The following is a 22,759-nucleotide window of genomic DNA, read 5'->3' as shown; positions in this document are numbered from 1 at the left end:
TCACCTGCGCTCCTCCCCGCAGTGTGTGTGTGCACGCTCAGTCGTGTCCGACTCTTTGCAACCCCATGGGCTGTAGCCCACCAGGCTCCTCTGCCCACGCCATTTCCCAGCAAGAACACTGGAGTGGGCTGCCATGTCCTTCTCCAGGGGATCTTCCCGACCAGGGATCGAACCCGGGCGTCCCACATCCTGCATTGCAAGAGGATGGTTTACCACGAGCCATCTGAGGGGCCCACTCTCCCCTTTTAGCCCCCTCCTTGCATAAGGACCCCAGGAGGACCCTAAGGCACCCCCTCCCCAGCCTCGGAGTTCCCCTGGCACTGGGAACACCCACCTTCCCTCTCGCTGCACCTCCCAGGGGTGGGCTGCACAGTGGCTGGTGCCCGTGGACACCGAGGTCACAGGGAGGGCAGGTGGGGCCAGCTGGCCGGCACACTGCCCAGAGCTGGGCTCACTCTCCGGGCAGCTGGGAATGATGGATGGCCCTGCGGTGCCCGCCCAGGATGAGCGGCCCTGGCAGCTCGCCGCATTCCTGGCCCAGGGTCAGACGCCCGGCTGGCTCCTCCTGCCCGGCCTGTGTCCTCCCAGCCCACCTCACTGTGACTCGTGCCGGTGGCGGGTGGGCGGGAGGCCCCATCCCCGCGATGGTGCATGGGGTCACCCCAGGGCTGCCCATCCCGGCCGGCAGGCTCTCCGGCCCAGAGCAGGTGCATTCTGGGTGGGGTGGAGGGCCCAGGCCAGGGGCTGCAGTGACCACACCCGGGAGGTGGGCACGGGGTGGGGGTGCCCCAGAGACTGCCGGTGGGGTGGGAGGGTGGCCATCATTCCCGTCTCTGGTGCAGGAGCCAAGGCGGGGCGGGGCGGGGAGGGGTGTGGGGGCAAAGACCCGCCCACGTTCCCCACCCAGGAGGCACCCAGGACCAGCTTGTCCTTCCATCGCTTCTGGGGAGGAAGCAGGGCAGAGCCGAGTTGCCCCGTAGACAGTGCTTCCTCAGGGAATAAGCGCAGTTCTAAGAGCTCAGCAGGTCTCAGGTGCTCAGGCTGACCCCTCAGCTGAACCTGGAGGAATCTGAGGCCCAGAGAGGGACCGCGGTGCCTGCGAGTCACATGGCACACCAGAGGCCCTGCAGGGACCCCTGCCAAGGGCCACGCGAGGAAGAGGCTGGTAATGACCCAGAAGCCAAGCCCTCCATCCACAGACGTCGATTTGCTGAGGCCCAGAGAGGTTAGGTGACTTGTCCAAGCGTGCACAGCTGCCCCCACTGAAGAGCCGACTACAGACCTGTCTGCTTCCACCCCCATTCCCGGACCTGCAAGACAGGCTTCAGGGCCGTCCTGGGGAAGACTCGGGGATACCCCCACCAGCCAACCCTGAGAAGAGAGTCTGAGGAGGTGCATGCAGGGTGGTGGTGGTGAGGGGGGTGAGGCAGGGGAGGGGCAGCCGTCAGGGGCAGGGCTCCATGCAGGTCACCCTGGCGGCGGCTGTGGCTCTCTCTGCTGCAGGGCCCTGGGCAATGCCGTGGGGCACCCCTCAGGGCCGGCCCCCTCCTACAGGTGAGGGGGCATGTCGTCAGGTGCTGGTGACCCTCTGTGTCCTGGACCGTCTCCTCCCGACACTGTGGCGTCTCGTGGTCCTCACGTCACGGATGGAGAAAGGGGCTCAGAGAGTCCCGGCCGGCTCAGAGCCCAGAGGCTGCAGCAGGAGGCCCTCCTTCCTTCTCCCCGGCTAGGTGCCCTCATTGAGCTCCTCTGCTGCCTCGAGTCACCACTGTCGCTGCCTGGAGAGCGCCGAGGGAAGTGCGTTTCTGACTCCCCTGAATGCCCCCAGACGTCCCCGTGCTCTGGGCACCGTGAGAGGGTCCGCCGCACCCTGGGTCAGCATCTGGGCTGTCTGTCCTGCTGCGTGTTCCCGTTACGCGTGCTGTTCAGCAAACCATGGAACAACACTCGCTGCCTCGCGAGACTGTGGGGCAGGAGCCGGGCCGGGCTCAGCGGGTCCTCCTGCTCTCCGTGATGCTGACCGGAGGCCGCCCGGGGCGCTCAGCCCGGGATGGGCCGGTCTGGTGGGTCCCAGACAGAGTCACTCACGTGCCTGGCACCATGACCGGGATGGCTGGACGGCTGGGCTCAGCTGGGATTGTCCGCTGGGGTTCTCACCTGTGGCCTCTCCGGAGGAGCTGGACTTCTCACGTGACAGCCCAGGGCCCCCAGAGCCTGGAGGCAGTGTCCTGGAGGCAGAAGCCGCCAGTGTCTTTGGCCTGGACCAGAAGCCAGCAGCGTGGCGCCGGTCCCCTGTTCCCTCTCTGTTAATCGTGGCAAAACACTCAGAATGCAGGTGGTTCCAGTGGTGAAGAACCCGCCTGCTAGTGCAGGAAACTCAGGTTCTGTCCCTGGGTGGGGAAGGTCCCCTGGAGGAGGGCATGGCAGCCCACTCCAGGGTTCTTGCCTAGCGAATCCCATGGACAGAGAAGCCTGGCGGGCTACAGTCCATGAGGTCTCAAAAGAGTCAGACAGACTGACTTAGCGCGCACACACAGAACACAGTAGTCATTACACCATCTCAACCATTTGTGAATGTCAGTCCAGCGACATCAAAGTCACTTACAACGTTGTGTAACCATCACCATCCGTACCTGAAATATTTTCATCACTTGGAACAAAATCTCCGTCCCCATTACACGCTGCCTCCCCCTCGCCCTCCCCCAGGCCCTGGCTCTCAGCCTCTGCTCTCTGTCCCTGTGGATTTGACTGCAGCGGGGGCCGCCTCTGAATGCATTCACAAAGTGTCTGTCGCTGCTTACTGGCTGACTTCAGCAAGCACATTGCCTCCAGGCCCGTACATCTCGCAGCAGATGCCGGCACCTCCTTCCTCTTTCCGAGCGGAGTCGTATCCCGTTGTGCGGATGGACCACATTTTATTATCCGTTCATTCACTGATGGTCATCTGGGGCTGCTCCACGTTTTGGCTACAATAATGGTGCTGTGACCGTGGGTGTACAAGTGTCTGAATCCCCAGGCTTTTTGGGGGGCATGCCCTGCCGTGCAGCCTGCAAGATTTAGTTCAACTGGGGATTGAAGCTGGGCCTTCAGCAGCATCCTAACCACAGGGATGCCAGGGGCCCCTGCATGCTCTTTCTAAAAAATGTTCATGAACTGATTTAATGTTGGCTGCTCTGCGTCTTATCGCCACAAGGCTCTCTCTCGTCCTGACCAGCGGGGGCTGCTCTCTAGCTGCGGGGCACAGGCCCCTCCTTGCTGTCCTTCTTCTGCTGCAGAGCATGGGCTCCAGGGCGCACAGGCTTCAGCGCCCCTCTGGGGCTTAGCTGCCCCGAGGCACGTGGAATCTTCCTGGGCCAGGGACGGGGCCTGTGTCCTGTGCGTGGGCAGGTGGATTCTTATCCACTGACCGCCAGGGAAGTCCCCCACTCACTCTCGATAAGCAGCCACGGAGCCCACAGAGTCAGGGGAGGGCGTGCGGGCAGGTCTTGGGTGCCCCCTGCCATGCTCGCAGAGAGAGGCCGCCTGGATGCCTCGGGTCACGTGGTGAGTCAGGACGCAGCGGCAGGGATGGTCAGTGTGGAGGAAAGGGGGCTGGGGGCCTGGGGTCTGGGGTCTGGGAGGGCAGGTGGGAGGCAGAAGTGGCCTGAGAAGGGAGGGCTGTGGCTGAGGCCTCTGGGGATGAGGGCCTGTGGTCACAGGGGACCAGGGGTCTGGGTGTGAGGCTGGGCTCCGCCCTCCGGGAGCTGTGTGACTTGAGTCTCAAATGTTCTCCTGAGAAGATGGGAGGGTGGGGCGGGGATGGCACCGCGGCCCTCGAAGGACGTGCGGCGAGTTCAGCGGGGCCTCTTGCCTGGCTCCCGGCCGCCCAGGTGACGGAGGGCTGTAGACCCACCCGAGAGGGCCCATGGTTATGCCCCCAGGGGTCAGAGTCGGGAGGGCTAGGGGTGGGGGCTTCCCAGAGCACCGGGCAGAGGGGCTCCCTGCTCCCTGCGGTGGAGAGGCGCCAGCCCGCCTGCACCGACACCCCCAGGGCCGCCTCTGGAGGCTGCAGCGCTGGGTTGCTCCCTTCCTGGGCCCCTACCCTCGGAAGGCTGGGCCAGCTTCCTTACCGGGACAGGGCTGCTCAGGAGAGCCTTTCAGGGGCTTCTCAGGGCAAGAACATGGAACTTCACCCCAGCAGCATTCCAGCGGTCAGGTGTGTCCTGGGAGACCCAGGGGAGGGGAACAGACTGCCTCTGGGGGCAAGCAGACCCCACAACTACAGGGGGCGGAGGCCCGGCCCAGAGCCCTTGACTACAGGGCACAGGGGCCCGAGGAAACAGCTCCAGGAGCGTCCAGCAGGCGCCCAGTGTACGCGGCACAGGGGTGTGCAGTGACTAGGCCAACCAGGCGGGCCCTGCCGCCGGCAGTGGGCACTGGGGAGGGAGTGAGGCCGAGGGGGCACCTCGCAAGGGTCGCGCCCGCACGTGCCTCCATGCCTCCCCTGCCCCCTCTGTGGGCCTCCCACCCTCCCCGCCTCCCCCTCAGCCTGCCTTTCCTTACACATCAGCCAAATTCCAATTCCCCCAAGGCGGCCTCATCATATATTCCTTCTTTCTCATCACCATAATTTTTCATTTGTAGGTTAAGCTGCACCTGGGGTTCTCAGAAATCCACTCGCTGCCCTGCAACTTGCCAACTTCTCAGACGTCTCATCCTCCTCCTCCGTGTCTTTCCTTCTGGAGGAGGAGCCGGGCCGTGGGAGGCGGGGAGCACCCAGCGCAGTCTGTAGGACTTTGCCTGGAAATGGTGGGCCTCGGGCTCCACTCTCAGCTGGGAAGAAGGAGCCCTTTCCCAACCATCTGTCCATCCTTCCCAGGCATGGTGGACTAGGGGGGTTAGTCAGGCTTGACCATTTTTCCAGCACTTTCCACGTGCCGGGCACTCTCCACTGGACCCGCTGAGATTATCTTGTGAACACTGAACTCCTCACCCCCTTGGTAGCCCCCTCATCCCCGGAGAACTGAGGCTCGGGAAGGCTGCGTCCCCTGGTCACATGGACGGTAATGAGCAGAACTGGGTGAGAGCCCAGGCCTCTGGGGTCTCAGTTTGGTCAGGAGGAGGCGTGTGGATAGGACACCAGGGTGCAAAGCAGCTCGCAGCCTTGGCAGGGCACTGGGCAGGGGCCCAGCACAGGAGGCGGGAGGTGGGGAGCGCGGGGCAGAGCGGCTGGACATGCCGAGGAGGGTCAGAGCACAGGCCGGGGCTGGGCCCATCCTGGGCAGCCTGTCCGAGCCCTGAGCCCCGGTCTGGTGGCGGGGGCGGCTCTGCTTGCTGGCAGTGTCTTCGGGGAACCTCTGGTGGCCCTCTGCTGGGGGGCGAAGGCAGAGCCTCACCCACAGCTCCTCATCCAGGATGCCCGCCCCCCAGCAGGCCCGAGTCCTGGGGGGTGGACGCGAAGACACAGCCTGCCGGCTGCGCCTCTGTCCCCCAGAGGCAGTGTCGCTCAGCCCTCAACAGGAAGCAGCTCCTGCTCCCCGCACACCCTGAGGGGCTCGGTGGTGTGTTTTTAACCCATTACACGGATTATTATTCCATTAGTGAGGTCACACAGTGGGGACCGCGGGACTCTCATCTCCAAAAGGCCTTGAGAGCATTGATCACTAAAAATTAATTAAAGCATCTAATCTCTAAGTGCCTCCAGGCTGCAATATTCCCTTCCTGTGTCAGCTGAGAGAAACACAGCCCTGGTTACGGGAAGCTCCTGGCGGCCGGTGGGGGGTAGGGACCGCACAAAGGCAGCCGGGCAGAAACCAGACGCCTGAGAAGGGGGCGCAGGGGCGCAGGGGGAGCAGGGGGCGCAGGGGGAGCAGGGGCGGGCCGTCCTCCTGCCGCCTGTGCGGGGTGGCGCCGCTTCCTGGGCTGAGGTCCCCTGCCCTCCTGCGAGGAGGCCACTTGCTGACCTTGAGGGTGTTCCTCTGCTTCCACTGTGTCCCCGGGGGGATGTGAGGAGAAGCAGGCATGACCCTCGACGACCCCCCACCCCAGGCCCCGCTTTCTCATCAGTTACTGAGTCTCCGGGACCCATTCTCACCCTGACTCCCCCAGATCCGAGAGAAGCTTCCGGCACTCTCCAGCCTTGCCAGGCTGACTCTCGGGTGTGAACGTCACACCAGCCAGAAGATAGAACTAATAACGAAGGTTCTCCGGGCTCATTATGTTCCCGGCTTTCTCTCCCCACGGGAGCTCTGAACGCCAGATGAGGTTTGGGAAGCAGAGCGGCCTGGCCGAGGGCTATCCTCGGAGTGGGCCGTGGTGGGCTCAGTGGGCGTCAGATGCAAAGGGCAGGTGTGCTGGGGGAACCCGGAGGCCGTCGGCCTGGGCACCATGTGCCCAGCGTGTGGACGTGTGTGTGGCCTCCACAACCCCAACTTCAGAAAGCCAGGGCCTCGGGGGTGCCCCGGATGGGCGTGCCTGGCCACACGTCCAGGACACAAGGGTAAATCCAGGTTCCTCGTTAACTTAGGGGGGGTGGTTGTGCCTGGGGTCGGGACTGCTGGGAGGACGTCGATGAGATGGGGGTTTGCCAGCCCCAGGTCGCGGGGCATGGTCCTGCTTAGCACTGACTTAGCGGAGTGCGGGCGTCAGGGGCCCCTCAGCCAGGCCTCAGCCTGGTCCGCCAGCTGGGCTGGTGGCAGGGCTGGAGCGGACGTCTGGTGAGCAGGAGGCCAGGGCTGAGGGTCCCCCGCGGGAGGCAGGGCGGGTGGTGCTGGCTCAGGACTGCAGAGGGGCCTCTGAGGAGGGCACGCTGCTCTAGTGGTCACTGGTGGCCGCTTGTGTCCGGCTAGTGGGCGAGGGGGTAGGAGTCTGGGGCGTCGCTGCCAGGAAGCAGGCTCTGGGTGATGCTGCAAAGGCCACGAGGCCAGAGCCCAGTCAGGAGCCGGGAACCCGGGCCTTGGGTCACGCGCCTTCGTGCTGCGTCGGGGGGTCACCCAGCCTCCAGTCCTGGCCTGGCCTCAGAGGAGCTAGGCGGCCAGCCGGTCTCTGAAGGGCCGAGTCCTTGTAGGCACGCTCTGAACCCTGCCTTGCTCCAGGGTCAGCAGCCGCGGGGGCCACACCCCGGGCCGGGCCACCTGGCCCGGCAGGAGCGCAGCCCGTTGGTCGTGAGCGTCTTTGTTTTTCAAAGAGAAACAGTGAACGTGTCAGTGTTTGGCTCTGGACTGCAGCCGCCAGGCTCCTCTGTCCATGGATTTCCCAGGCAAGGACACTGGAGTGGGCTGCCGTTCCCTTCTCCAGGGGATCTTCCCCACCCAGGGATCAAACCCAGGCCTCCTGCACGGCAGGCGGATTCTTTACCACTGAGGCACCAGGGAAGCCCAGAAAGAGAGTTTGTTCTCATTTGTGTGGCTGCACGGGGTCTTGGGTACGTGCCGCACGCAGACTCTTTGGTTGCGGAAGGTGGGATCCAGCCCCTCGATGGGGGTCGAACCCGAGGCCCCTGCGCTGGGAGCCTGGAGATTCAGCACTGGGTCACCGAGGGAGCCTTGAGAGAGTGTCTGGTCGTTGACCCGCTTAAGGAGTGAGGCTTCTGCCAGGGCGGGGGAGCGTGGGTGGGCAGGGCTGTCTTCAAGGGGCTTGCTTCCTCGCTGCAGGAACCCAGGAACCGACACTCAACAAGCAGCTCCAGTCTCAGGCACTCAGGGCTGTGATGGGGAGAGGGGCTGCGGGCGCCCAGGGGAAAGCGCTATGCAGGGCTCTCCCCGCTCAGACCTGTCGCGTGAGTGACTCTTCTCCAGTGAAGGTGTGCAGAGTCCTGGGAGGAGCGGCCAGCACTCACACAGGCCTGGGAGAGGGGCCTCCCAGAGCAGGAGCCGATGATGCTGCTGATGCTGAGGGTGACGATGCTGGCGGCGATGCTGGCAACCGTGGTGACGGTGGGGTTGGTGACAAGGTGGCCGCGGATGGCGGGGGCACAGGGGGACGCTCGTGGTGGAGCTGATGGTGACGTTCGTGGTGATGGTGACTCAACCATCCCAGGGCCGCCTCCACCCGTCAGGGGCCCAGCTCAGCTGACGGCTGGAACCGGAGTGCTGGCTTGTCGGGAGCCGGCTGCCTTTTCTTGCGTCTGAGCTCTGCTCTCTGACCCCCTTGCCTTTCCCGCGGCCCCGGGTGGAGTGCAGGCCCGGGGCTCCTCCCGTCTGTCTCCACACAGGGCTTCGGTCTGTGCTGTGTCCCATCTCAGGGGCAAGGACCATCCAGGCTTTGGTGCCCCTCAGCCGCACCCCAGGTCACTCCCAGTTTGGTTGGTTGGGGAGGTGAGCTTCCATCTTGGAAGGGTTGGCCACCTCTTGCTGAGTAGCCTTATTGGGAGGTGACAGCTGCCAGCTGCCAGACCACTGTCTCCAAGGCTGGCTGTGACCAGGGGTCTTATCAGGCAGGACTGACCGCCCCACCCCCCAGTTCCCCCCAACCCTCCTCCTGGACCAGCCGCATCTTCCTTAAGAGGAAGTGATCGTGATTTGAAACAAAGATCACTTCGGAGGTTCTAGAAATCCAGAGAGCCTCCCTACAGGAGGCCCCTGTGGGGACCCCATGCAGCCACGGTGCAGTTTTATTGGAAGGGAACCAACCTGTGAGCCTCTGCCCCTAGCTGGCCCCGAGCCCGTGCAGACACCGGTCGCGGAGGCTGAGGAGCCAGCTGAGAGCGTGGGACGAAGTCTCCTTCCCGGGGCCACGGTCCACGTTCCTCACGCTCCCTAGTCTTCCCCAGGCCCTCCGAATGTGCCCTGCCCTGGCCCCTCCCTCACACCCTGTCGGGCACTCAGCGGGCACCAGGCATGGATCTCCACTCACCTCTTTACGGACGACAAAGCGGAGGCGCCCGAGGCAGACCTCTCCAGCTTCTGAGCCCAGATGCTTGGCCGGGGCCCAGCCCCCTCCCGCCCCCGTGTTCCAGCTGCGTGGCCTCCCCTGAGTCCTGCTCACACGCGCTGGCACAACCTTCTGACCCCAGCCAAACAATCATACCTTCACACTCCCCAGATATCTCCTGTCTCTGGGGCTGAGCCCTGGGTGGGGATCCCCCCCAGAACAGACAGATGAGGCATCATCCCAGGGCGTGGAGCCAGCTCGCGGGGAGGGCCGGTTGGGAGGACCAGGCCTGTTAGTGAGAGCACTCTCCTGGTGCTCTGGATGCCCAGCAGGCATTTCTAGGGCCAGGTGGGGCAGTGATGTCCCTGAGTCCTGCCGGGGTGTGGGGGCGAGAGGACCTAGCTGCGGGCGGTAAGGCGATTCCGGTCCTGGTGATGGCAGAGAGGCAGGGAGCTGGGGAGGGGCCAGGGGGTAGCCAGGGCCTCTGGTGTCCGACGGGCTTAGGTGGCATCCGTCCGGGCTTGGGGACACGTGGGAGCTTGGGGCGGCTGGGGGCTGCAGTCATGATGCCACATGGGGAGAGCGAGGCCCTTCTGCCGTGTCCTGCCCACTTCCCACGACACAGATGGGAGCAGCCAGGAGGAGGGGCTGCTCAGGGTCCTGGCCCCCCCAGCCCTGCATGGGTGTCCCCAGAGGCCGGTGGAGGGGCCGCAGCCTGCAGGGTGTCATGACCGGTGCAAACGGCCTTGAGAGAGGACGGCGAAGAGCCACCCGCGTGACCGCACCAGCAGCCGCGTGGATGCCGGCCCTCCCCGCGGACGTCCCGGCACAACCCGCGATGCTCACGAGCTTGGCAAGCAGCTCCCAGCTTTTAATTTGTGGGGAAGCGACCTTTTATATTTCAGATCACATGAAGTTAATTTGCACTCCAAGTTCAAGAGAGCTTCTGAGAAGGTACAAATGTGATTTCTTAACAGCTGTTCCTGTAGGACGCAAGATGACAGAATGAGAAGTGAGGATTCATCTTGAGAGAAAGAGACGCTCCCCCCCCAGGCCGGCCCGGAGGGCGGCCAGGGGAAGAGAAAAGCCTGTGGCAGGGTGGGGGCCAACTGCTCAGCTTGCGTGAGGCCCCGCAGCTGTCCCACTGCTGCTTGAATGCCGCCGATGACGGGGAGCTCACTGTCTCCAGGGCAGCGTGTCTGGCGCTGCTCAGCTCGGCTGTGGGAAGGTCTTGCAAGTGTTGGGTCAAACCTGCTTCTGCCGATTGTGCTCTGCCCTCAGAAGATGCACAGATGACCTCCCTTCCTCCTCCTGCTGCCCTTCTGGTGTCTGAAAGCGGTCAGCTCATCCTGCCCTCTGCTGACCACCTCCGATTCCTTAAAGGCTCGTCCTAAGCTGCCGTCCGGGTCCTCCCACCCTGTCCCTGAGGATGTTCCGATCCACCCAAGTCCCTACAGTCAGGCACTCAGAACCAAACAGAACGTGCCTTTTTCTGACCAACCGGCCAAGATCCCTGTCACCTTCCTGCCTCGGGACACCGCACATCCAGCCCGACGGCCGAGGGTCACACTGGGCATGACCTTCAAGACATTGCTGGCCCGACCGGTCGGCATCCAGATCGCCGTCGGGGGTCGGGCAGGGAGGCGGCCTCGGGGGTGGCGGGTCTAGTCTGAGGACCAGCTGACGCTGATGGGGGCTGTGGCTTTGGGGTGAGCCCAGCAGTCACGAGGTCTTCCCTGCCATCCCCCCAGGCCCACCTGGGCCCCTGACGACTGGCCCCGGGCTGGCCACCTGACTTGAGCTAGACCAATCGGACTGGGAGTCGGGATAGTGGGTCAGTTCCTGCAGCTAGCCATGGGGGAGCTCTGTTCCCACAGGGTCTGGGAAATTTGATGTCTGTCTGCAGAGGTGGGGGTGGCCCCTGTGTCACCTGCCCCCCATCCACGTAGACCAAGAAGGTCACAAGGGAAGGGTTGGTGCTGGGTACCCGGCCCCGGGACTCGGCTCCAGTTCCGACCTGAGCCCCTCCTGCAGCCAGGATTCTTCAATGTCCTCTGCCTCGTGGGAAGATCCAGGCAGCCCCGAGGTGCCAGTCTCTCAGGCCCACCCTCCTTGCTGCCTGGGGGAGGGGGTTGGCCAGCAGCCCGTTGGCCCAGGCCCCTGGCAGCAGCGTGATTTTGCTCCCTTTGTGATTTTCTCCTGCCACCCTTGGGGACAGTTCCTGGCTTCTGGCTCTGTACCTGCCTGGGTGTGGAGCCCGCCTGCCAGTCGGGGCTGGGCGAGGCCTGGAATCGGGGAGAGCGTCCAGGCCGAGCAGATGCTTCGCTGCTTGGCCGAGAGTGGTTGAGACCAGCCTGGGTTCAGTCTTGCCTGGGCCCTGCTCAAGCCAGAGCCTCTGGTCTCCCCCTGCAGGACGGGGGATGGTTACGTCCCCACCTCCCCCCAGGCCAGCTGTGATGGCTCTAGGTGGGATCCTGGCATGGAGCCAGTCCTGGGGAGGGCTGCCTGCCTGCAAGGTGGTGCGCTCATGGGGCGGCGTGGGTGCTGGCTGAGGGTCAGAGTCCTCCTTCCCCTCCAGGTGGGCCTCCCACTCCCGGCCCCTCCCTGCCGGTCCCCCACCCCCCCAGCCTCACAGCATGTGTTACAAGCTGAATTGCGTCCCCTCCAAACTGGAGTCCAGAGTCCCAGCAGCTCAGGCTGCGACTGTGGTGGAGATGGGTCTTTAAAGGGTGAATTAAGGTAAAACGAGGTCACGTGTGTGGCTCCTAATCCAGTCTGACAGGTGTCCTAATAAGGAGATTAGGACACAGACGCGCAGAGGGACGACCACGTGGGGCCTGGGAGAAGACGGCCATCTGCACATCAAGGAGAGAGGCCTGGGGAGGCGCGGCCCGGCCCGCACCCCTGCGGCTTCCAGAGCTGACGGGAAACAGGCGTCTGCTGCTTCCCCGCCCGGGCAGCATCTGCAGCTGCGCGGCCCCGGAGCCGTCAGAGGCCTGTCCAGGCGGGAGGAGGGGCCACAGCTGACCCCCCTCCCCCCTTGATGGGGGAAAGTTCTGGAAGAGCAGGTGGCCCTGGAATGTCATTGCTGGGGAAGTCCATGTGCTCCAGTGACGCTCGAGGACAGTCCAGGAAGGGGTTCAGGCAGGAAGCGCGGGAGGGGCGGGTGGCGAGGGAGCCGACTGCATAGACACAGCGAGGCGGAGGCGTGGAGTGGGGCCGGGGGTGAGAGGCGAGGGTTAAGATGGTTAACGAGCAGCCGGGGGCCAGGGCCCAGCGTGCAGCCCTTGAGAGCACAGCCCTGCGGCCCGGGAGGCAGGAGGTGCCTCGGGACAGCAGGGAGCTTCCCGTCCACCTGGAGACCAGGGCCGCCCAGCGCCCCGGCCCCGCCCCCGGCCCTTCCGTCCCCCACCCACCCCCCTGGGTTTGCAGGCATCAGGATTTGTGGGCCGCGCTGGGCCGCGTCTCAGTGGGTTTTACTTCGCTCATTATTCTTTTTAACAGGCTGTTACAGCCTCTCAGACAGTGTGGGCCGGTGTCGTCACGGGGAGAGGCTGGAAGACAGTGACTTCGGCCAAGGCGGGGCTCCCGGGCTGCGGGGTAGAGGTCCCGGGGTGGGTGGGGTCTCCCCGGGCCCACCCCGCGCAGGTGGGCTTGACCAGTCTAAGCCACGCCCCGCTTCAGCGCTGCAAACCCGACTCTCCCCCGTTTTTCCGCTTCCTCTTCTCCCCGGCACCCTTGGATCAGCTCATTTCATTCTTTCGTCCACTTACTCTCCCATGAAAGGCCCCGCTGGTGCCGGAGGACCCAGAAATGAACGAGAGGGAGAAAATCCCTACTCCCCGGCCACCCGCTAGACACAGCGCAGCGCCTGCCCTGAAGGCCCGCTCTGTGCCTGTCTTTCATCCTCAGAATCGCTTCCTTTCCAGGGAGTCCAGCTGTTCCAGTGGTTAAACACAAAATTACCCTGTGACCCAGCAATTCCACTCCTTGGTATTTGCCCATGAGAAAGGGAAACACATGTTCACAGAAAGATCTGCACAAGATGTTCACAGCAGCATATTCACAACAGCCAAAAGGTGAAAAGAACCCCCGTGTCCATCAGCTGATGAATAGATTCACATGGGGGAATATTATTCAGCAAAAAGAGAAAAAAAGGACAAGTTTCTCGTATGTGCTTCTGCCTGGATGAATCTGAAAACAGGATGCTCAGTGAAAAACACTTGTCACACCAAAGCCCCAGAGTGTGCGATTCCATTTACATGAAACCTGGTCAGCAAGGCTGGGAGTAGGGGGATGGGGTGACTGCTGAGGGGCGCAGAGTTGTTTTCTGGGGTGAAGAAAATGTTCTAAAATTGATTGTTTGTGGTGGGTGCAGACTTCTGTGCAGGTACTAGAGCCTCCACCTCATGCCCTCCAAGCGGGTGATCTGCCTGTGAGTTATGTCTCAGCAAAGCCGTGTAGCATCACCATGCCTGTCTTCACAGGGGTGTCCAGTGGATTCACTGTTTCCTGTGAAATATTTAAAATAGTGCCTGACACAGGCTAAGTGCTCAGTAACTGTTAAAAACCAGACATCCCTTTTAAGCTCTTGAAGCTGTGTGTGCCCCGAAAAGCCTGCCCGACCTGGGTGGGCAGGGCTCCCCGCACTGGTGCCCGTGCCAGCCCCCGCTGTCTGTGGCACTCACCCCTCGGATTCTTTTTCCTTTTCTGATTTATTTGTGACAGCGCTGGGGGTTCGTTGCTGTGTACGGGTTTCCTCTGGCTGCGGGGCGCGGGTTTCCTCTGGCGCCGGCGAGCGGGGGCGCCTCCTGGCTGCGGGGCGCGGGCTGCTAACCGCAGTGGCTTCTCGTTGAGGAGCGTGGCTCCAGGGCGAGTGGGCTTCAGAAGTCACGGCGCACGGGCTTGGTTGCTCCGCGGCTCGTGGAATCTCCCCAGACCAGGGCTTGAACTCGCGTCCCCGCAATGGCAGGCGGATTCTTACCCAGTGTATGCCACTAGGGATGTCCCCTTGTACTTCTTTTAACATCCGGGCTTCATAGCCAGCTCCTCAGCCTGTGGTTTCAGCGTCACCTTGCAGGGGCCTGGCGTGGCCTTCTTCTCCCACCTTCCCCACCGCCACTCAGCACCCACACTCTCGCTCTGCGTGGCCTGTTTGGGGGGGCCCCTTCGTGCCTTCACCCACTCACTGGTCTCAGACCGCAGGGCCCCTTCTCCTCTCACGTGGACGCGGCCAGCAGCTGCCCCAAGTGCACACACATGCTTTGGGCTCTCCCCAGGTTTTGGCTGGTCCCTGAGAGGTAGTTTGGGCAGACAGGTGCCCTCGAGGCTGGCGCTGTGTCTCGCTTCTGGGACCCGGGCTGGAGGCAGCCTCCAGGAAGCTCGTGGATTTCTGACCCAGAGGACAGGCTGGTAAATCCGTGGGGGTGAACATTTGCAGATATCATTAAACTGACAGAATGGCTAATAATTTAGATGATATTAAAACCATCCAACTTTGTCTGAGTAAATTAGAAGAATAAAATGAGGTTTATTAAGGGCAAAGCCAGAGCAATCCAGCAAGAGAAAGTCAGAAACAGAAAAGGCAGGGTTTGGAGCAGTGTTACATGAAGGACCAGGGGGTGGTGTCTGATGAGAAATGACAAGCTAATCACAGTAATGAGCCCCCTGACCCTCCCCCGTCTCCCCGGGGGGCCCAGAGCCACCGGGGCTTTGGCTGAGTCACCTACCCAGCTCTGAGGGCAGAGGGGGCGGCCTCTGGGTCTAGTCTGGCAGCTACCCAGGGCCCAGCCCTGGAGCTGGGGCCTCTCCCCGAACTCCTGTTCCCGGGAGAAGCCAAAGACCCAGCCAGATGAGCAGCCCTTTGGGGGCGTTGCATTTATAGAGCACCTACTGCGTGCCAGGCAGGGCTGGAAGACTTTAAAAATGCAGTGTTGTCGCTCAGGGTGTGCTGGGCGCCTTCCAGACAGTATTCTGTTCGTGCCACAACAATCCTCCAAGTCAGGTGTTCCCTCCTGGGTTATGGGTGAATAGCCAGGCTCAGAGAGGATCGGCAGCTTGCCCAAGGTCACACAGCCTGCAAGGGGCGGAGCTTGGATTCAAAATCCCACCGTCCTCCCAGCTGTCCCGCAAGCAAGCGTGTGAAGCACCCACTGGACACAAGATTGGGTCCCTCCCCCGGGGGGTGTGGCCCAGGGGAAGAGGGGCCCAGCCAGAGAGCCATCTGGGGGTCTCCCATGGGGGACGGTTGTGGGGGTCTCCCATGGGAGAGGAGCGGGTGAGAGGACGGGGCTGGGGAAGAAGTCTTGAGAATTTCCACCTTCTGCTGGGCAGCTCAGTGATGGCGTGGGGCCCAGGGCCAAGGGGAGGGAGGGTGTCTGAAGAGAGAAGGTGGTCGACCAGTTGTCCCATGTGCCGCAGCAGTGTTTGTGCCCAGAGAGGGCACCTCTGCCCACTTACCACCCCCCCCCGGTCTCAGGATAAGGGCCCCTGGGAGGAGGGGGGAGCTTGCTGTGAGTGGGCAGCAGGCCAGCTGAACCGCCCGAGTTCTGAGCAAGCTCACCAGCAGCTCAGGGGGCTCCAAGCTGAGTCTCCCCAGCATGTCGGTGGCCCACCCTGGTTCCCAGGGTGCAGCCCTGTTCTGCAGGCCTGCAGAACAGACGTGGCTCTGGGCTTCCTCATGGAGCCCGCGTGCTGGGCTGTACTGACTGGTTGTCCAGAGCCGGCTGGGCACGTGCGGCCAGCCTGGACACCCCAAGGTGAGGAACGGTGGGCCTAGGCCCCTCACACACCCCTCGTCCTTCCACAGGCCTGGCCATGCGGTGAGTGTGGCCCACTGCCACCTGTAGGAGAGGCGGGGCCAGCAGCGACGTTATGCCGGTCTGCGCTTGTGGAAGGGGAGGCTCAGACCAGGGTGGGGAGCCGTGTGTGTGCCGTGGACCCCTGCCAGGGGAAGCGGAGGGCTCGTGCTTGGGTCTTCCCCGCGCACTTCGGGAGGCCCCATCGGACTGGCTGAGGCCAGCCCGGAGAGGCAGTGCTGCTGCTGGGGGAGAGCAGAGACCCCCCAGCACCCCAGGATTTGCCCAGCCTCCCAGGTGGGGATCTGTGTGGAAACAGGCCTGGGCTCCCCCCAGGAGCCACAGGGAACAGCCGTCTGGGGCCCAGCTGTCACAGACCGGGGAGCTGGGATGGGGTCTGCCGGGCCGTGGCTCCGGGAGGGATGGGGTGGGGACTGGCCCCTGGCGCAGAGCTGCCTGAGGCGCTCTAATGATGCCTCCTGTCAGAGCCGGGCCTCCGCTCTCACCATGGCGTCTTTGGCAGCACCATGCCAATTAACGGTGAGCTGAGTGTATCGCTAGTTTCCAAATCGTCAGGATTCCAATTAGGAGCGTCTTAGATCCACTCGAGCGGTTCTGCCACTGGTCTGGGCTGGAGACGTTGGGCTGGGCGAGGGGTGCTGCTGCACGCTGACAAGCTGTAATGGGGCTTTGCCAGGCAGGGGGCTGGGCTAGGTTAAATTGGCACAGAGAGTCCGGTTTCCTGGCTTAGCCCGAGGGCCAGGGCCTTGGTTTCCTGACCGGTCAATGTGAGTGTCCTTCTCATGAGGTGGGGAGTGGGCCAGACAGATTGGACGTCCACCAGGAGACAGTTCAAATGTCACATTCCCAGCAGACCTTGCCCTGAGGCCATCTGGGCTACCCTTTCATTGAGACCAGGAGAAGCAGACTGCTCTAGGCCGCAAGGGACCCTAGCCCAGACTCTGAGGCGGACCCGAGCCCCTCCGTCACCCCAGCCGCGCGGCCACGCGCTTGGGCCTCTCTCACGACGACGAGGCCGCTCCTGCTTCCATCAGGGCCCGTTTCCTGTGTCCACTGAGGCTCTCATTGTTTTCCCCGCACCCGTCTTCACTGCGGCATGTTGGATCGAGTTCCCTGACCAGGGATTGAGCCCCAGCCTCCTGCACTGGGAGCACCAAGTCTTAGCCACTGGACCCAGGGAAGTCCCTCCATTGGGGTCTTTATTTGGAAGGAGGGGGTTTCGGCTCGAATGGCCAGAGCGGCATTGTGAAGGCCACGTGCACATCTGGAGGAAGAGCTTCCCAGGCAGAAGAAATATTGAGTGCAAAGGCCCCGGGGTGGATCGGAAACACAGGCCACATGGCCACTGGACAACGAGGAGCCCCCTGGCCAAGGGGGAAGGGACGTGAGAGGCTGTGGGTGCCGGGGGCTGGGCGAGGGGGATGTGCTGGTGGGAGGGATGCAAGGAGCTTCTGTGAGGAGCTAAGCTGGGGGGTGTGATCTGTGCTCTGAAGGATGGAGCTGCTTCCTCGCGGGAGCAAAAGGGGCGAACACCTGGGGATTCTGGGTGTGGCTTCTGGCTGGAGGTGGGGGATGGGGCTCTTGAACTTGCTCCTGGCCTTGGCGGGGGTAGTGCTGGGAAGTGGGGACGATCAGAAGTTTCGGCTTGAGCCACGGCCGAGGTGCAGAGAACGAGGCGTGTTTGGACATGTCCCATTTGAGCAGGTCTGGGGCAAGAGCAGTGAAGGGCTGGGAGAGGCTGGGCTGGAGCTGAGGGGGCTGCGGGGCCAAGCAGGCAAACCATCGATACTGCAACACGGTCCCGCCCGGGAGCAGGAGGTGCAGCCCGGGGGGCGGGGGCAGCGGTGGGCCCTGGGTCTGGACCCTGCAGGCTCTGTTCCTCCCCTGCCCTGAATGGGCCTCGCGGGGGCCCAATGTTTTCCCGGGACCTCAGTTTTCTCACCTGTGAAATGGGAGCGCTCTGCAGGCCACCTCTGCCTGCCCACTGGATGCGCCCTCTCTTCGGGTGTGGCTTCCTCGCTGGCCAGCTCCTCCCACGGGTGGCTTCCGCAGGGCAGGTGCCAGAGACCCCTCTTTGCTGGACGTGTGGTGCTGCCCCAGTTCCTCCTCCTCCTGCCGTTTCTGTCTCCCCACTTCGGACGAGCCCGGTGGAAGGGCTTCAGGGGCCATGCTGACCTCTGACCTCCGGGGTCACTCTCCTAGGACCACCTCTCGGTTGACTTGCTCTGGCTGAGGACGCGTCTCAGGGCCTGGGACCTGGGACTCCTCTCTCGGGTTGCACCCTCCCCAGACCTTGAGCGGCTTGAGCTTGCTGCTTCCTGCCGCTTCCAGGGTCCGGAGGGTCTCGATTAAGTAGGCAAGCTGCTGGCCCACGCACTGAGTGATGGAAAACCAGGTCGGGGGTAGACAGTCCTGAAGGGGGGCCGGGAGCCTGGCCCGGGGTGAGAAGCCCTCTCTTCACTGTGGGGCTGGTGGGGGGCAGAGACGGGCGTGCAGCTGCCCTGGGAGTGGAGGTCAGGCTGCTCTCAGAACGATTAGGAACGTTCTCCACTGGCCGAGAGGCACGGGCGCCTCTGAACTCAGCACCCGGGCTGAGCAGACGTGGCGCTCCGATACACGCCCTTTTCTCGGGCCTTCCTTCACTTGGCTCAGCCCCACTGTGCCTCTGTGTATTTACTACGCACGCTTACATCCGTGCAGCCCACAGAGTCAAGGTTTGAACTTGATATAAATGGTGCCCGGAGCCCCTGACATTCAGCATCGCTCTTCCACTCGGTCTGACCCTCCCGAGACTCATCTGAGTCAGTCCACGTCCGGCTCACCGATGGCCTGTTTACGTTAACTGCGGTCCAGGGCTCCTGTGCGAACGTCATTCACTGATGGCCCACTGGGTACACACGTGCTCTTCCCACGCTTTCCCATCGCACGCCGGTCCCGACACGTGCTGGCGAGGAATTCATCGGCTGGGTCCTGGGCAGGCGTGTGCAGCTCCAGGAGCATCCTGGACAGTTCCTGAAATGACGGTACCCTCTGCCCTGCCCTCACTGGCAGAGTTCCCCGTGCTCCAGAGCCTCACCAACACTCCTGTCTGTGAAACCTGAACTTTTGCCCACCTGGTGGTTCTGGAGTGGGGTCTCACTGAGGCTTTATTCTGCCTATCCTGGTGATGGATGGCGGTGCCTGTGGGAGAGCCCGCCGCCAGACTTCCTCTCCTGGGGCCCCCACTCCCGCCCCAGCCAGCTCCCTGAGTGTCCCTCTTCCTTTCCTGTCGTGCAGGAGTGCAGGACCTCCACATAGCCTGGGTATCAACCCCTCGCTGGTTGCACGTGCTGCGAACACCCCCTGTGTCTGGTGGTCTTACGGCTGTGCCTATGGTGTGCTTTGTCACAGAGTTCTCTCATCTTGCTCTGGGTGGGCTCACCCGTCTTTCCCTTGGTGATTTGTGCCTCCCTCCGAGGATGGTTAAAGAAATGTTAGCTCTGCACACTTGGCTCCGCAACCTTCGGGGACGCACCTCGTGGTGACGTGAGGCGGGGCCGCACCTGGCGGTGTCCGCCCAGGGGACCGATTCCCCAGGTCCCCTCACTGCTTGGCCGTCCCCCCCGCTGCTCAGTGTAACGGCCCCCTCCTCATGATCCACGGGGTGGTCTGTGTTCCTGGAAGCCCTGAGGGAGGGAAAAGTGGATGGGAGAGAGGGAAGCAAGGAGGCTGCCTGCGATGGAGGCAGCTGGGACGGACGCTGTGGGAGGTGGGGGGTTCCTGGTGGGGGCTCTGGGGAGGCCGGACAGTTACGTGGCAACAGAGGCCACAAGGACCAGGGTGACGTGGGGGGCCTCTGAGGATGCGGCCACCCCCGAAGGTCAGGGGGCAATGCCTGGGGAAAGGGCAGGTGCTCCCCACCCCCGCCCACCCCCCCAACTACCCGCCCCTCCACACACACACACACACACACACACACACACACACACACACGGAAGAACTCAGACTCCAGAGGGAGCCCACGTTCCCCCTGCGAGGAGCGGCGCTTCAAGGCCGACCTTCAGCTGAGTTACAGATGCTCGTAAATCGTCCTTTGCTCACACCTCAGCTTGGGGCCCAGCGTCTGCATCTCCCCTCCTCCCAGGGGCCACGTGTTCTCCCAGAGCCTGGGATTAAGCAGCGAGAAAGACAGGGGACGCTTGGGCCGGCTGGAGGGGATGGGGTCCCAGACTGCCTGTCTCCCCCGTGCCGTCCCGGGCCTGAAGTTGGATCTGGAGCCGGAGAGCTTCGGCCTGGGAGTTGGGGGCAGGCGGGGGAGATGACGGGACCCTGGGTCTCAGGCTCTGGGCTAAGCCATGGCTGGGGAGAGGCAAACGGCAGCCCTGATGCCCAGCGGCTGGCGGAGGCCAGGCAGGCACAGGGCGCAGGGGGCCCCTGTGTGGCCCCCAAGGCCCTCCCCAGGCCCTGGGTCCCTCCCGCCCATCGTCAGGGAGATTAGGTGTGAGGCAGCCCAGCTGCCCTCTGAGGCCGCTGAGCCCGTGGCATTAGGCGTCTCCTGACCTTGGGAGGATTTGGTGCTGCGTCTGGGCTGGCCGGGTGAGAGGGCGGCCCAGCGCTGGTCAGCCCCCCAGTCACTGCTCCACACGCCGTGTCAGCAAGGCCCCAGACACGGGCCTCGGCTGAAAGCGCAGCAGTTAAAACAGATCATCAGAATCAGCGGCCAAGATTTAAACTGGAGAGGTTTTACATTCAAATCTGCCTTCTAGCTTTTTTTAAGGAGACATAAACTGAAGCCCCTGTGCTGGGGCTCCGCTCAGACCCTCCAGGTCCCAGCCCCTCGAGGGAGACACCACCAAAGGCTCGCGGCCCCTAGACCCCCGGCCCTGCTCGCCCGGCCCGCCCCCGACCCCGCCCTCAGCCATGGCCCCGCCTCTCCCGCTGCTCCTTCCGCGTCAGCCGCGTGGCCCCGCCCCCGGCCCCGCCCCTCCGGCTTCCAGGCTGCGGCCCCAGGGCGTTTGCACTCGCCGCTGCTCTACCTTCCTCCCCACCTGCTCACACCCGCCTCGCTGGGGTCTTCACTGTCACGAAGTCACCTTCCCCTCTATTCGGGATTGCTGTCCCCACTCCTGTCTCCTCTCCTCTGCTCCGTCACGCGCTGATACGCGGGGCTGAGAGCTGACTGGTGGCTTCTCCGTGGGGTCTGGGCTTTCTTGCCGTGCGGGCGCCCGGCAGCATCTGGAGGAGCGCCGAGGGCAGGCGGTGTCCTGCTCGTGGCCTAGCCCAGGATACGTGCCCAGGGGCTGCTCCTCTGCACACTCTGGGCCGGTGGAGTCATGGGTCCCTGCCCAGACCAGGAGGAGGGAGCGCAGAGCCCTGAGCACTACCGAGGACCAGGCCCATGGCCGGCTGCAGTAAATACAGTCGAGCGTGTCTTAGACCCGTGGTGCTCAGCGACACGTTCATCCGCCCGCGGGGGCCCCTCAGGCCAGAGCTCCCTCTTGCTGTGACCTGCCAGATGCCTGAGCTCTCACGCCCACCTTTAGAGACCCCCCAGTCCTTTCCCACTTCTCAGGCCCTCCGTAGGCCAGGTCCCTCCTGTCGTCTCTGCAGTCAGCCCCCCACCTTCCCCACTTCTCAGCCCGCTTCTGTGTTTAGCTCTTAGTTTGTTCACGTATGGATATCCAAATGTTCCAGTATCGTTGGGTCAAATGATTGTCCTCTTTCTTCTAAGCTGCTTTTGTCAAAAGGTAGATGTTTATGTCCATTTCTGGGCTCCGCTCTGTGCCTGCTTGTCTACATCACACCAATGCCTCACTGTCTTAACCACCGCAGCTTTACAGTCCGTCTTGAGATCAGGTCACGCTGCTGCTCCAACTTTGTGCTTTTTCAGTCACTCTGCCTCATCCAGGTCTTCCGCATCCATATGAATTTTACAAACAGCCTGTCAATTGCTCAAGACAAAGCCGCACCAGGCCCGGTGTGGACTTGGGCCCGTGGTAGCTGGCAGCTGTTAAGGCGCGTGCTGTCCCTCCTGCAGGCCGACCCGGGAGCTCCTCCTGCTTTTCCTGGGCGTGGTCCCTCCGCGCTGCGTCCACTCCCTGAACCTACTTGCTCACGTTTCTTGACCCCCACACGGAGACCCCAGGCCTTTTGCATCACCCATGGAGTTTCCTGGGTGGGGGGAATCATCACATTCTCCACCATCCGCAGAGTCTATTGGAGTCGGGTACTTGGAAGAGTTTTTCCTAAGGTTTTGATATTTCCAGACAAGTTCATTACATTATGGACTAAAATTATTAGGATGCCAGAGGGGTGAGTGCCTGACGCTGTGAGTTCCCGTCCACCCACCCATTTTCACCTCCATTGGCCCATCCCCCATCTTTTATCTACTTACATATTCATCCACTTATTTTTCATCCTCTACTTATATGTCCTTCCCACCCATCCTCACCTCCATCTATCTGCCCCCCACCCTTCGTCTGCTCACTCATCGTTATTCCCATCCGTCCGTCCAGGCATCCACACCCCATCTTTGTCTGTTTACATATTCATCCACTCTTGTTTATCCTTAACCCATCCATCCATCCACCCCTCCTGCACCCACCCCTCCCTCCCATCCACCCCTCCTGCACCCACCTCCTTCCCTCTCCCACCCACCTTCACGTTCTCCCGGCCCTCCCTTCCTGATCACACACTGTGCTGGACACTGAGGCTCAGACCTAGTTTCCAAGATCCAAGTTTCTCTCTCTTTAAACAAGCAGGTTGAGTGAACTGATTTTCCTGGGCCCTCCACACTCTGTTTTTCTTTGACTCCTATACAAGGATAGCCAAAACCGGAAGCTGAAAGTTTCACACTATTCCCACAAGAGAGGTGAGGAGCTGGGCCACGTGAGGGCCCAGTGGGCCATGCCCGCTGACTCAGGGACAGTCACAGATGGCCGCTTGCCCCGTTTAAGCCAAGACCCCAAGAACTCAGATCCCCGTCCTAGGGCAGGCGTGGTGGGTGTCCATAAGACGGCCCCTCTTGGCTGCAGGTGGCATTACCTGGGCATCCAAGGGTGCCCCACACTGTGTCTGCTGAGAGCCTTCAGGTGCCCCCGGAGGCAGTGGCT

This window comes from Capra hircus, chromosome 25 (genome assembly GCF_001704415.2).
Source record: "Capra hircus breed San Clemente chromosome 25, ASM170441v1, whole genome shotgun sequence".
In the NCBI taxonomy this organism is placed as follows: domain Eukaryota; kingdom Metazoa; phylum Chordata; class Mammalia; order Artiodactyla; family Bovidae; genus Capra; species Capra hircus.
This window is presented reverse-complemented; position numbering follows the sequence as displayed.